At 39.1% G+C, this 12,278-nt stretch overlaps 1 pseudogene; it reads right to left on the bottom strand.

Annotated features, from left to right (window-relative positions):
• Window positions 1–11,569: 11,569 nt before the first annotated feature.
• LOC113276751 lies at window positions 11,570–11,669 on the bottom strand (annotated as a pseudogene).
• Between the last annotated feature and the right edge of the window lie 609 nt (window positions 11,670–12,278).

Below are 12,278 nucleotides of genomic sequence, written 5' to 3'. Positions count from 1 at the left end.
ACTTCCCTCCTACAAATAGACCCATCCTCTCTTGTGACCGAATTGACTCTGGAACGACCATTGTCTTGGTTTAGGCTGGAGTCCTACAAATTGATCTCTCGAACTTAAAGCACTCCCTTCTTGCAGTGCATCTGTGTGAGGTTGAGCATTTGCTCGGTTCAAGGAGTATCCTCCGCACGGTCATCTCCTCAATCCCGTAAAAACCAACAAATCGTTTTTCCCCATCTATAGATTGGGGAGACCACAGTGAGAGATCATTCTCTCGGTTGCAATCTCAGTTCTCATAAAGATGGTTGATCTTAGGTCTGGTTTAGTTACAAACTCGGGTTCAACACCCAACCCTAACATTACAAGCTCTAGTGGTACCGCTAATACCACTCCTCCAGTGCAACCTGCCAATACTACTCCTCCGAATACCGGTGCTCCAGTGATCACCCCTGCAAACGATGGTACTGGCGCTATCAACAATCCTCTCTTCGGCCGGTCCCCTGAAGAAGTCAGAGAAACCCCGCCTACCATGGTGATCTCATGAAAGTGCAAGAAACTCTTGCCAAGAATCAGGTTGACATGGCTGCCACTCAGAAGGAATTATACAATTATCTCAAGACTCTTACAGACAAGATGTCAGAGAAAACTCAAGAGAAAGGAAAAAACAAAGAAACATCTTCGGCTGCTGATCCTGAAGTCACTCCAATCCATGTTGTAGATGATGAAGAAATCCGCAGGGCTGCAGATGACTCGCCAGCAAAGGGACCCGTAAGTTTCATCACTCGTGAAGACCTAGAGCGCTTTTTGGAGGATCGAAGAAAAGACAATACATCATCTGTCCAACGTCACCAACCTCCATATATCCTGCTGCCACACAAAGAACTCCTCTCCCGAAAGGCTACACTTCTCCAACGTTCATGCTTTACAACGGAACAGGAAATGCTCGAGAACATGTCTCTCGATTCTTAGAATCATTAGGCATGAACACAATCATGTCATCCGTCTGAAGGAATTCTCAAAGTCTCAGGCAGATCATACATCTGGTACAACAACATCGCACCAGGAAGTATCACCAGTTAGGGAGAAATGATTAATGCTTTCTACAAAAAATATTTATTCGTTTCAGAGAAAATCACCCTCTCTGATCTTGGAAGGATGTTTCAAAGGAGCAAAGAACAAACTAATGATTATGTGAAAAGGTTCAGAGTTCAAGCCTGGACTGTCATGACCCAAATGTCACAGAACAACAACTTGTAGACTTGTGCATCAATGGAATGATCCCGGTATACTGAGCTTTACTAGAAAATCTCCGGTTCCAGACCTTTTCAGAACTTCATGAAGCATCTAAGATATCAGCAACTACCACACCTGCTTTACTAGAAAGATCAAGCTACAAAAAACGAGGAATCACGAGAAACTCGACGTAACAGACGTTTGATCAACAAACAGTACAACCTCCAACCTTCCACAAATGTTGCAGAAGGGTACAAATGGAAAGATGATTCACAACGCAAGCACGCTTCTCCAGCTCCTCTGAAAGCACCAAAGAAAGATAACCAATCTTGAAATGCACAAACCTTGACCCGACATCAACGAACGGGGAAATGATCGGACATACTCAAACTTCTCTCTTCTCATGAAGGAGTGATCGAGTTACTGGAAGTTTGGGTTCAAGATGGTGCAATCAAATTGTTGCTCATCATAGAGATCCAACTGAAGAAAAAAATGAAGAATCCCAGGTACTATCACCTTCATAGATTTATCAATCATCCGACAAGTAACTGCAATATTTTGAAGCACGTCACCAAAGAGAAGGTTGATCCACAATAGCTTCAACTGGGGACTAGAGGAGTACACAAGAATCATCTCCCAATCATAACCTTTACACTCTCTGAACATCCTAGAGGCAGTTCAATCCTTGGTCGAACATGAATTGCTCTATCTGTCGAAGGCACAAAGGAGAGACATGTTCACACTGAACCACATCGTGTGAAGAAGCCCATTCCGGAAACACTTCTTGAGCCTCCAGCCATATACCAAGAGATGTACGAATTTGGAAGAACGTTGATCGATGCTGGCACCGCCCTCAACAACATTCCACTGAAAACCATCGGATCTACGAGCATCACTCGACAAGAAGCTACTCATGCTCCCATCTCAATCAGATACCTTGAAGGAACGCTCGGAAATACTTATGGCTACATCACTCTCAAAGTGAACATAAGTTCAACCTGGACAGAAACCAAGTTTCACATAATCAGGAAGATTCAAGATATGACATGTCCTTCAGACAAGCGTGGATCCATGATGAAAAGATGGGTACTTACAAAGCGCCTTTGGTTACACATATCTCCAACGAAGAAAGTTCTGATCCAGAATATTTGGCGGACGTTCCATCAACAGAGCACTTGGAGGAATTTCGAACTTTGACGAGGTTGAAACAAGAACCTGCAAAAGATGCATAAATATTCATCAAAATATCCTGCACTCAGGCAAGTCTCATTCCTCCCATGTCTATGTCATTTATTTCCTCACATGCTATTCTCACATGGGGACTCAATTCTGCTAGCATCTCTGCTATTGCAAGACGTTATAAGTGGATAATCTCACTTCAGCAATATTTTACCAAATGCTTGAATCTGACATTTCTCCGAATCGATCATCTCACCGAGACATTCATTACTGAGATGATGTTCAAGCACGGTAAAGAACAATTTGGGAATTTCTCCATAGCCTTGCAGGAGTGTTCATGTGTGCCACAAAACCAGAAAGCTCTGATGTCTGCACAAGTGTTGAATCCTACTACCGTGACTAAAAGAATGTTGAATCAACAGAAGATAGTTGGGACCCAAACGATCAAATCTAAGACATGCTCAAGGGATATGACGCTTCAACGATCAAGCATCTAAGAAACCTTCAAATTGTACTCCCAATCAAAGAGTACACCTCCTATAACGACGCATCTAGCTTCAGCACAAATATCTCGACGATGACGCACTGATTCAACACCAGCGCAATCAAAGTGTAACTAAATTACAATCGCTAATTCTTCATTATCCCATGATAATACTTCTGAAGAAGATGCAACATCATGCATCCATGGATGGCACAAACTCCTTCAACATACATTGGGGACTTGATCTTATTGGAATTTGAAATCTGGTGTGATTCCATGAAACTTCATCAACGGAACCTCTCTACATCACAAGCCTCGCACGACCAAGGAAATTTTTCTCCTCACATCCAAAATGGAGACTGCCGCTGTTATCTACCACAACAACATCGATTCCCTGACGAAGCCACTTCACAGTAAAGTCATATTCAAGAGAATTTGGGTTGAAGTCCTAGAACATCTCCATCTTAGGAATGCTCAACTCACCAACTAGTTCGTGAAAGGCTCACTGGATGAAGGAGCAAAGGCTATATCGATAATCATGGTTCTAGCCTTTTTCGGTCTCTGGAGAAACTCCAAACATAGTATCGGCATCAACAAGGATATGTGGAGGAGCTCCGTTCATGGTCTTAGCATCAACAAGAATTTCTGGAGAAATTTTGATAGACACATTTTTGTGTCCGATTTGTCTCGATTCTATATATTGTTAGGGCTCATTTTTGTACCTATTATGGTGTTTTATTTATTTGTAGGTATTTTTGGCTAATAAACATTTTTGGAAAAAATGGGCTCGAAAAAGTGGTAAAAGCGCCCGAAGGACACTTGCTATACTCTCACTATGGATAAGTGGTACCCAAATTACTAAGGGGCAACCTCAGGACACCCCAAGGAAGGTGTTATCGGCACCCCCGCTCTGGTTAGGGGGCTATCCTTCTTTATCGTTCAAATCTCAGGATTGGCGGGAATCTGGTGTACAAGCTTCGTTTTTTCCTGGGAAGAGCTGGATTAAATTCTGTTGAGTTTTTCTCGGTGTTTGACGCTGGAATGGATTGGTACCACCCTGTTACGACTAAACAGGGTTGGTAGGTCTTCTAAATTCGAAAATATAGGGCGTTATGTGGAGTTAGGGCTGAACAGAGGAGATGGAAATATTATCGGATTTTCTGAAATTCCGTGAAGTATTGGAGAGGTTTCTTACATGGAGATGAGTTGGGATGTACATGATGAGTCAGAACAGAGATTGTAAGTGGCACAGATTCGAAAAAAATAGGCATCAATCTTCGGTTTGGATAAAACAGGGTACTGGTTATTCGTGGAAGTTTCATTGGTTATATTTGTGGAAGTTTGGTGCTGTGAACGAAGGATTTACTCTCTGGGATTCGTATCTTTCAGTTTTAAGAAGTTTTATAACTCACAAACAGCGTAAAGAAGATTTGGAAGAGAAGAAAATTCCGAGTATTACTGCCGAAGAAAAGAGTTATTTTTGGGACTTCACTTGTTTTATACGGGACCTTCCTTGTATATATATGAGGCTAGGGAGTCACTGAAGGGAGTACGCAACCTTAAGAGAAGTTTAGAACCCAACAGAGAAGAATTAGTCGAGTTGCAGAGCGAGTTACACCAGCAGGAGAAGAAGAAGAAGCTGAAGAACAAACACCATTCAAAACAATCGTTTTTCAGTCTTAATATCTCAACACTTAGGCGTCTCAATTTGTAACACTGCTACAGTAACCAACAGGTCTCTGTAACAGTTCGTCGTTTGTAACAGCTTCTTTGTAGCGCCAATACAGCGTTGCAAACTGTCTGTTTTATTGTCTTCCTTCCTTTTAATCAACTTTTGAACCATAAACCAATATTTTAAGCAAGTGATTAATATGAGGAGCTAAACCCCATTGCTGAGGCGATAGAGGAAGCTATTTTTCCAACAAAAAGTGGTATATTCTATTTTATCTTTTTATTTGCAATAATTATATGATTATTTGCCTTGAACTATTATTGAATATGATTTTTATTTGAGTGATTGTGATTTATTTTGATGGAGTATGCTTAGTTTTAAGACTTTTGATGCTTCATACTTGGTATTTACAATTATTACTTTTGAAAATCTACTTGTTGCAATACTTTAGAATCAAATTAAACGAGAAAATTGCATAAATATAAGTATTGGTTTAATCACTTTGAACTTGGAAAATAGTGGAATCTTAGCCTCGGTGTTTCTTTTAATATTGATATCATCTTTGTTTGAGTTTGCTATAACTTTTATTGTGTTTTCTATTTTAGTTTTGAATTTAAGTCTAAAAAAAATCCTTCACAAGTCTGAGAAACGACACTCTTTTTACCACTATCTACAAATAACATCAAATTTCAATCGTGATCTAGCATCAACAACGGTCTCAAGAGCAACATCCACATGACAGGGCTTCATCAATTAACCATTCTCTGAAGTATTGCTCGACAAAGCGGACTTCTCCAAGCACTAATGATTCATATCAAGGTGTGTAGACATGAAGTATGTTCACATGAAAGTCTTTCCAAAGCTTGCGCGATGGGCGGGCACAATCCCAAGTCTTCTACAAGATGTTCTCATCACCTCTACAAATGAGATACAACACACTTCATGCCATGGGTTTAGAAAAACATACCAATGGGTGAAGAATGGGACTTCCTGAACGAAAGGTGTTTGTATATGTCTATTCTAGAACATACCAAAAGGGTGCATCAATCAGATATACGAGCTGAAAGATATGGCCTTTACCGTCAGGTCTACGAAATCTGAAAAATTTATACGGGATTACAAATTACAAATGTGCACGCTTCGTTGGCTGACCTCTACAACTCCAAATTGAGTGATTCTTGTCTCATGAGATAAATCAGTCTCTTAGATTCAAAAGTTGGGGTCAAGCATCAAATTCCGACGTCGTATGAGGTTCCTGCAGCTTGCAGATCATACAATATGCAAGCAACAATTCTTAGACGAGATTCATAACTTCCAGATCGGTGTGCACCAGGTCTTTCCACTAATTCCTTAATCAAGGTACCTTCAACTTCAACCACCTAGGTCTTTACATCAATTTTTCTACCTAGGTCCTCTATCCAAGTCTTGCCAGAAGAAGAGAAAACGAAAAGGAGAGATTTAACAATATACTAGGGACTGAAAGTCCACTGATCATGATGATCAGTTTCACAGTCCGAGACCCGTGAGACCAGACTCTCATGTGCTAATCATTCATCATAAAAGGAATTCTACCACCATGACATGCAACCATGGTCATTACATCACCCCCTCTTGAGAGCAACCTCAGTTATGGTCCCGTGACCAGGGTTTCAGAAGTGATGTTTCTACGACTGACAGAAACAAGATGGCACTGCAAGCACCATGCTCATGTATCAATCAAGGGGTCCTGATATCAAATGAATCAATGACATTAAAATCCTTCACCAAACGTTCAAGCGAATGGTCTAAAGACACAACATGAGTGTTTTACAACAAGCTCGCCTGAGATGATTTTACATTGTCACTCACAAAGCAGAGATCTGGGAGAAATTGGTCAACAATCTAGGGATGGATCATCTACCATTCTCTTCTTATGGATGTCCTATACAACATATCCAAAATTCATAGCAATTGGAGAAACGAGCAAAAAGATGTGGCCAAAACATTGGACTACATACCAGCTGAAAAATTTCTGGAAGTCTCCTAGAAGTTTACTGTTCGTAAATTTCAGCCCTTAAACGTGCTCAAAAGCCGAAACTCTTCTTTGCTAAATCTTGAAAATTTTCTGAGGATGAAGAAACATGGGTAGATCACGAAAATCCGACATCGGACGAAGATTCTACAACACTTTTAATGAAGACCTGACTTCTGAATTTTCTAATGATGAATTATGACGAAATTCTTCATTCATATACATATGAATCAGAAGCTACGCCTTCCGCGCGAGATCAGACTTCATCTTAAGCCGCTAGTCTCATTTGCTGAAGCCGACGGCGTTTTGCTGATAAGCTGCAAGCCTTTCATCTTCAGATTTCCTTTTCAGTAATAACTCATCTCGTCCATGCTTCTCTTCTGCATCCGCTAAGGCTAAGAAAGCGTTGATTCCATCACGGACGACTCCCAGATGATCGAGACACATACAATGCATCAACTTTCCAGCGTCTCTGAAAAGTTGATTCACCTCGGCATGAAAATTTGCAGAAGTCTTCATCTTTGACATGATATTTCTGGAGCGTTCCCCGGAAGGGCCAGAAGAGTGGTTGTAACCAGAAGTCACCACTATCTGAGGAGAAAACATGGAGTCATGGATATACCAATAACAAACGCGTAACAAAATGGTAACAATCCAACTCTTACCTATTTACAATTTCACTAGTTGTAGTGATTATAACGTCAGAATTTCGAAAACTTGCTCGTTCCCTCAAACCTGCAAAGACGAGCAAAATTCATTATTCAAAATCATGACTTGATTTTCATAAAACCGTGAACAACCCACGTGAATTTTAACATCCACTGGTTTTTCAAAAACTAGACAGACGTCCATTCTACAATTGTGAAAACTCACATACAAACATTATTTCACCATGTATAATGGTCTACTTTCAAGAGTTGTTCAAAATCAAAACATGATTTTACAAAATATATAAATATTTAACGTGAAACTCACGTAAATTTGAAAAAATATATATATATATTTTGCTCCCTCGCACGAGCATCTGTCTTTGAAGAGAGAGTATATTTTCAAATATTTCTGAAAGCTCGAAGATAAATTTTTTCATGAAAGCTCATAAATAAAATTATATTACTAACAGACGCACGTCTATTAAAAAAAAAAACTTTTCTCTTGTACGAGCATCCACGTTTGAAACGAGAGTTTATTCCAATTTGTGAAATCTCTCACATATTTAAAAAAAAATAAAATAAAATTTTGGTTTTCGTAAAAGCTCATAGAATTTTTTTTATATCATCAGACTGAGGTCTATTTTGCTTGTTCCTTAAACTAACAAACGAACGAGCGTCTGTTCCTAAAACAAGGATTTCTTTTCTTGGGCCCGGACCCATGAATCCTAAATCAACCAAGGTTCGATCACTAAATCAGCAGTGCTACACCAATTTGTGCTCGATTCCCTATCATGATACTGGGATCTTCGTTCAATTCATGGTTCGTTCGTGCAATCGAAAATCCGGTAACATTCTATCTTACGACTAAGTTCAATTACTTATTTCGTCCGTAACTAGAAAATCACCATCCAGTGCTGACTGAGGAACATGACTGTCCCTCACTAAGCAGGGGACTTAATATAGATGGTGGATTTTCAACAAGGGTTAAAATCACAAAATCATAATTGTAATGCTCCTGATCCAGCAATCAGAGAAGTATTGAGGCTCATGTCTCTCATCGAAGCATGAAATCTCATGCCGCATAAATCTCTGAAATCTCATGAATACTGAGCAATTTCAGTACTTACTTCTATACATAATCGAAAGATTAGACGGCTCCTAGACGACTTGCCTGCTAGTATAGATGATAGACACATTTTTGTGTCCGATTTGTCTCGATTCTATATATTGTTAGGGATCATTTTTGTACTTATTATGGTGTTTTATTTATTTGTAGCTATTTTTGGCCAATAAACATTTTTGGAAAAAATTGGCTCGAAAAGTTGTCGGAAAGCACCCGGAGGACATTTGATATTCGGACTCTCACTTTGGATAATGGGTAACCTAATTACTAAGGGGCATCCCATTTCCAGGCAGTTGCTAATCGCACCCCTACCCTGGATAAGGGGCAACCATCTTCAACATTTCAAAAACCAGGTTTTGGCGGGAAAATAGGTGCAGTGAAGAAAAGTTTCGGAAATCGTGATTTGGAGGAGTTTGAGGTCGATTAAACCTCTGATTTTCATAGGATAGACTCCTTATGGGTCTAGGAATCTGATATGGGTGTTTAAATCGATTAGACTGGGCTCAATCGACGGATTTTTCTCACAACAGAAAATATGGAAAGTCACGTGTGTGACCTGTTTTAGGGAATTTTAGAGAGATTAGAGTGCTGTAAACTTTCCCAAAGATTTGTATCTATCTAAGAAAGAGTTTAGAATAAAAAGGAAAGCTCAGAAACGCGTAGAAATTCTAAAACAAGAAATTGCCGCAACTTGGCCGTGAAGAGAAGGAAAGAGATTTTGGAAGATTTGGGAGAGATTTAATCGGTATTTTTGATATAAATAGATGTCTTGGGTCATATAGAAGAGGTTTCGAGAGTTTGGGAACCTAAGGAGAGCCAGAGAAGAAGAAATCAGAGCTTTACCAAACTCTGTTTCTGCTGATGCTGCTGCTGAAGAGGAAGAACGCGAAGAACATTGACGCACGGGAAACAGTCGCAGAATAGTGTCGTTGTTTAATAGCTGAAGAACATTAAGCTGTGCAGGGCAGTCGTATTCTAGGGTCTTAAAATCAGCGACAAAGCAACAATAATTACAACAGTTTTCTGTAACAGTTCCATTGTAACAGCTGTTTTGCAACACCAATACACTGTTGCAAACAGTCTGTGTTATTACTTTTCACTCTTTTAATCATCTTTTGAGCAACAAACACATATTTTGAGATCATGATTAATATGAGGAGCTAAACCCCATTGCTGAGGCGATAGAGGAAGCTATTTTCCAACAAAAAGTGGTATATTCTATTTTATCTTTTTATTTGCAATAATTATATGATTATTTTCCTTGAACTATTATTGAATATGATTTTTATTTGAGTGATTGTGATCTATTTTGATGGAGTATGCTTAGTTTTAAGACTTTTGATGCTTCATACTTGGTATTTACAATTACTACTTTTGAAAATCTACTTGTTGCAATATTTTAGAATCAAATTAAACGAGAAAATTGCATAAATATAAGTATTGGTTTAATCACTTTGAACTTTGAAAATAGTGGAATCTTAGCCTCAGTGTTTCTTTTAATATTGATATCATCTTTGATTGTGTTTGCTATAATTTTTAGTGAGTTTTCTATTTTAATATTAGAATTTAAGTCTAATTAATATCCTTCACAAGTATAAGAATCGAACCACTTTTACCACTATCTACAAATCAAATCAATTTTTGGCGCCGCCGATGCGGACTTGTTTTTAGGGTTTTAGATTTTTTTATTTTATTTTATTATTTTTTTTTTTATGTTTTTGGGTATTTATCTTGTGTCTACAGGTTCTGGATCATAAAGAAAATTGAGCCAAGGAGTTTGGTGATTTCATAAAGACTTGGAGCTAAAGATTAAAGCAAAAAGAACAGAAAAGAAGACAATTTTATTTTAGACAATTTTAGTTTAGGGTTTTTTTATTTTATAAAAAAAAAACTGTATTAGGGTTTATTATTTTTGTAATTTTTCTTTATTTTTTGGACTTTTGGACTTTGGGACATTATTTTTTTAAACGGTACTTTAAATATAAACTGTTTGCAGAGAAGGAGGACAATTACGATATTGTCTCTGCACCTTGGGTTCGTACACTAGACATCGGAGTCAGTGGCCCGAGTCGACTACAACCGATTCATCCCCCGTCTGGAACGGGAGGTAAGATTCTAAACACTCGCGAATCCCCTGTCAGCGAGTTACTGGACTCCTTCGTATGCATATATGTTGAGGACTGAATACGGACATTTATTTTTCTAGTAAAGGGCAAGGCCTGGCCATACAAGATAAGGGTTCGGATTTCATCACCGTTCTCTTCTTGCCCGCTTTAGGAACACGTAACCTACGCGAACCTAAGCCTAAAATTTTGACTAGAACGAGACCGATAGGGTAACGAGCTTAACAGGAAAGTCATTCGAAAAATATTGGTTACTCTTTTAAGCATACTTCGAAGTTCTTGACGGTTTCTGTAAGTTGAATGCGTGATGCGCCGCCTTGTAATACCGGTGAGGCCTTGGGTATCAAAGCTCCACCGAGCTTCCCTCGCCTCTATTCAACTTACGTTAACTCGGATTGATTCCAGAGGGGTTTGCTTAAATTGTAACGAATTCCCGTTCGAAGGATTAGAAGCTGGTCTAGAAACAATCTAAGTGGAGCCATCATGCTTTTTGTTTGCTAGAAATCAATAGGTTTGATTTGGTTGAGTCGGCCTTGATCTGTGTTTGCTTACCCTTCCAATTTAGAAAATTCTATTGTATGCCTGAACGTAAAAGAGACGCACTAGGTAGATTTGTTAAAGAGAAACCTAGTAGTTCGAAGCGTCTCGATTACCTTAATCTAGAAAGTCCGGCTTTTGAAGAGTCTGTTTTTGAACGTTCTTTGACTGAGGAGAGAATCCTGTTGCTCCGATAGCGCCAGAAATGGCAACTTTGAAAGCTTTGTTGAATCCAACTAGGACTACCCGTCCTTCGTGTATTAAGTTAGCTGAAACGGAGGCACCCTATGAACTGAAACCTGGGACCTTACAGATGCTCCCAATCTTTTTAGGGAAAGAAAATGAAAACCCTTATTACCATGTTAGGGATTTTGAGGAAATTTGTAGTACTCTAAGAATTAGAGGCTTAGATGATGATGCTTTGAAACTTAGGTTATTCCCATTTTCCCTGAAAGATAAGGCCAAGTCGTGGCTGTATAGTTTGGACTCCGAGTCAATTGAGACATATGAACAACTTACATCTGCCTTTTTCAATAAGTTTTTCCCTAGGCACAAAACATCGTCTATTAGGACGCAAATATGCACATTTTCACAACAAGAGGGAGAATCTTTATATAGGTATTTGGAAAGGTTCAATGATTTATTATCCCAGTGTCCTCATCATGGTTTAGAAAAGGTTAGGCTAGTTCAGATCCTTTATGAGGGTTTAGATTATTCCACAACGACCATGGTTGAGTCTCTATGCACTGGTGGATTTGAAAACCAAACTGTTGATGCGGCGATGGAATTTTTTAATGAAATCGCCGAAAAAACCCAGCAATGGGAAAATAGTAGGGCACCCCAGAAAACAATTCTTTTAAGTAGAGGAAACGTTAATAGGGTAGAAGGAGGCTATGAATCAGATGCCAAAATTGTTGCTATAGCAAAAAGGTTAGAAGCCTTAGAAGTGGGCCAGACTAGTGGTAGAGTGGAGCCTTTTTGGGAAGGCCAGAATATTGAAGAGCAGCCAATGCTCTTTATAATAACACTAGATTTGATAACCGTCAAAAGATTGACCCATATTCAGAAACCTATAATCCTGGTTGGAGAAACCATCCGAACCTTTCGTGGTCTAAGGGCCAAAGTCAAGGTCAGTTTAGTAATTCTAATGCTCCCCCAGGTTTTGGCTATACTAAGAATCCTTCAGGACTAGCTCAGTTTCAGAATCAGTCAGATAAGAAAATCCTAAGTTTAGAGGAATCTCTCGCCTTGTTAACTCAGCAAACTGCAAAATTCCAG

The sequence above is a fragment of the Papaver somniferum genome, chromosome 4 (assembly GCF_003573695.1).
Source record: "Papaver somniferum cultivar HN1 chromosome 4, ASM357369v1, whole genome shotgun sequence".
Classification (NCBI taxonomy): Eukaryota; Viridiplantae; Streptophyta; class Magnoliopsida; order Ranunculales; family Papaveraceae; genus Papaver; species Papaver somniferum.
This window is presented reverse-complemented; position numbering and strand designations above follow the sequence as displayed.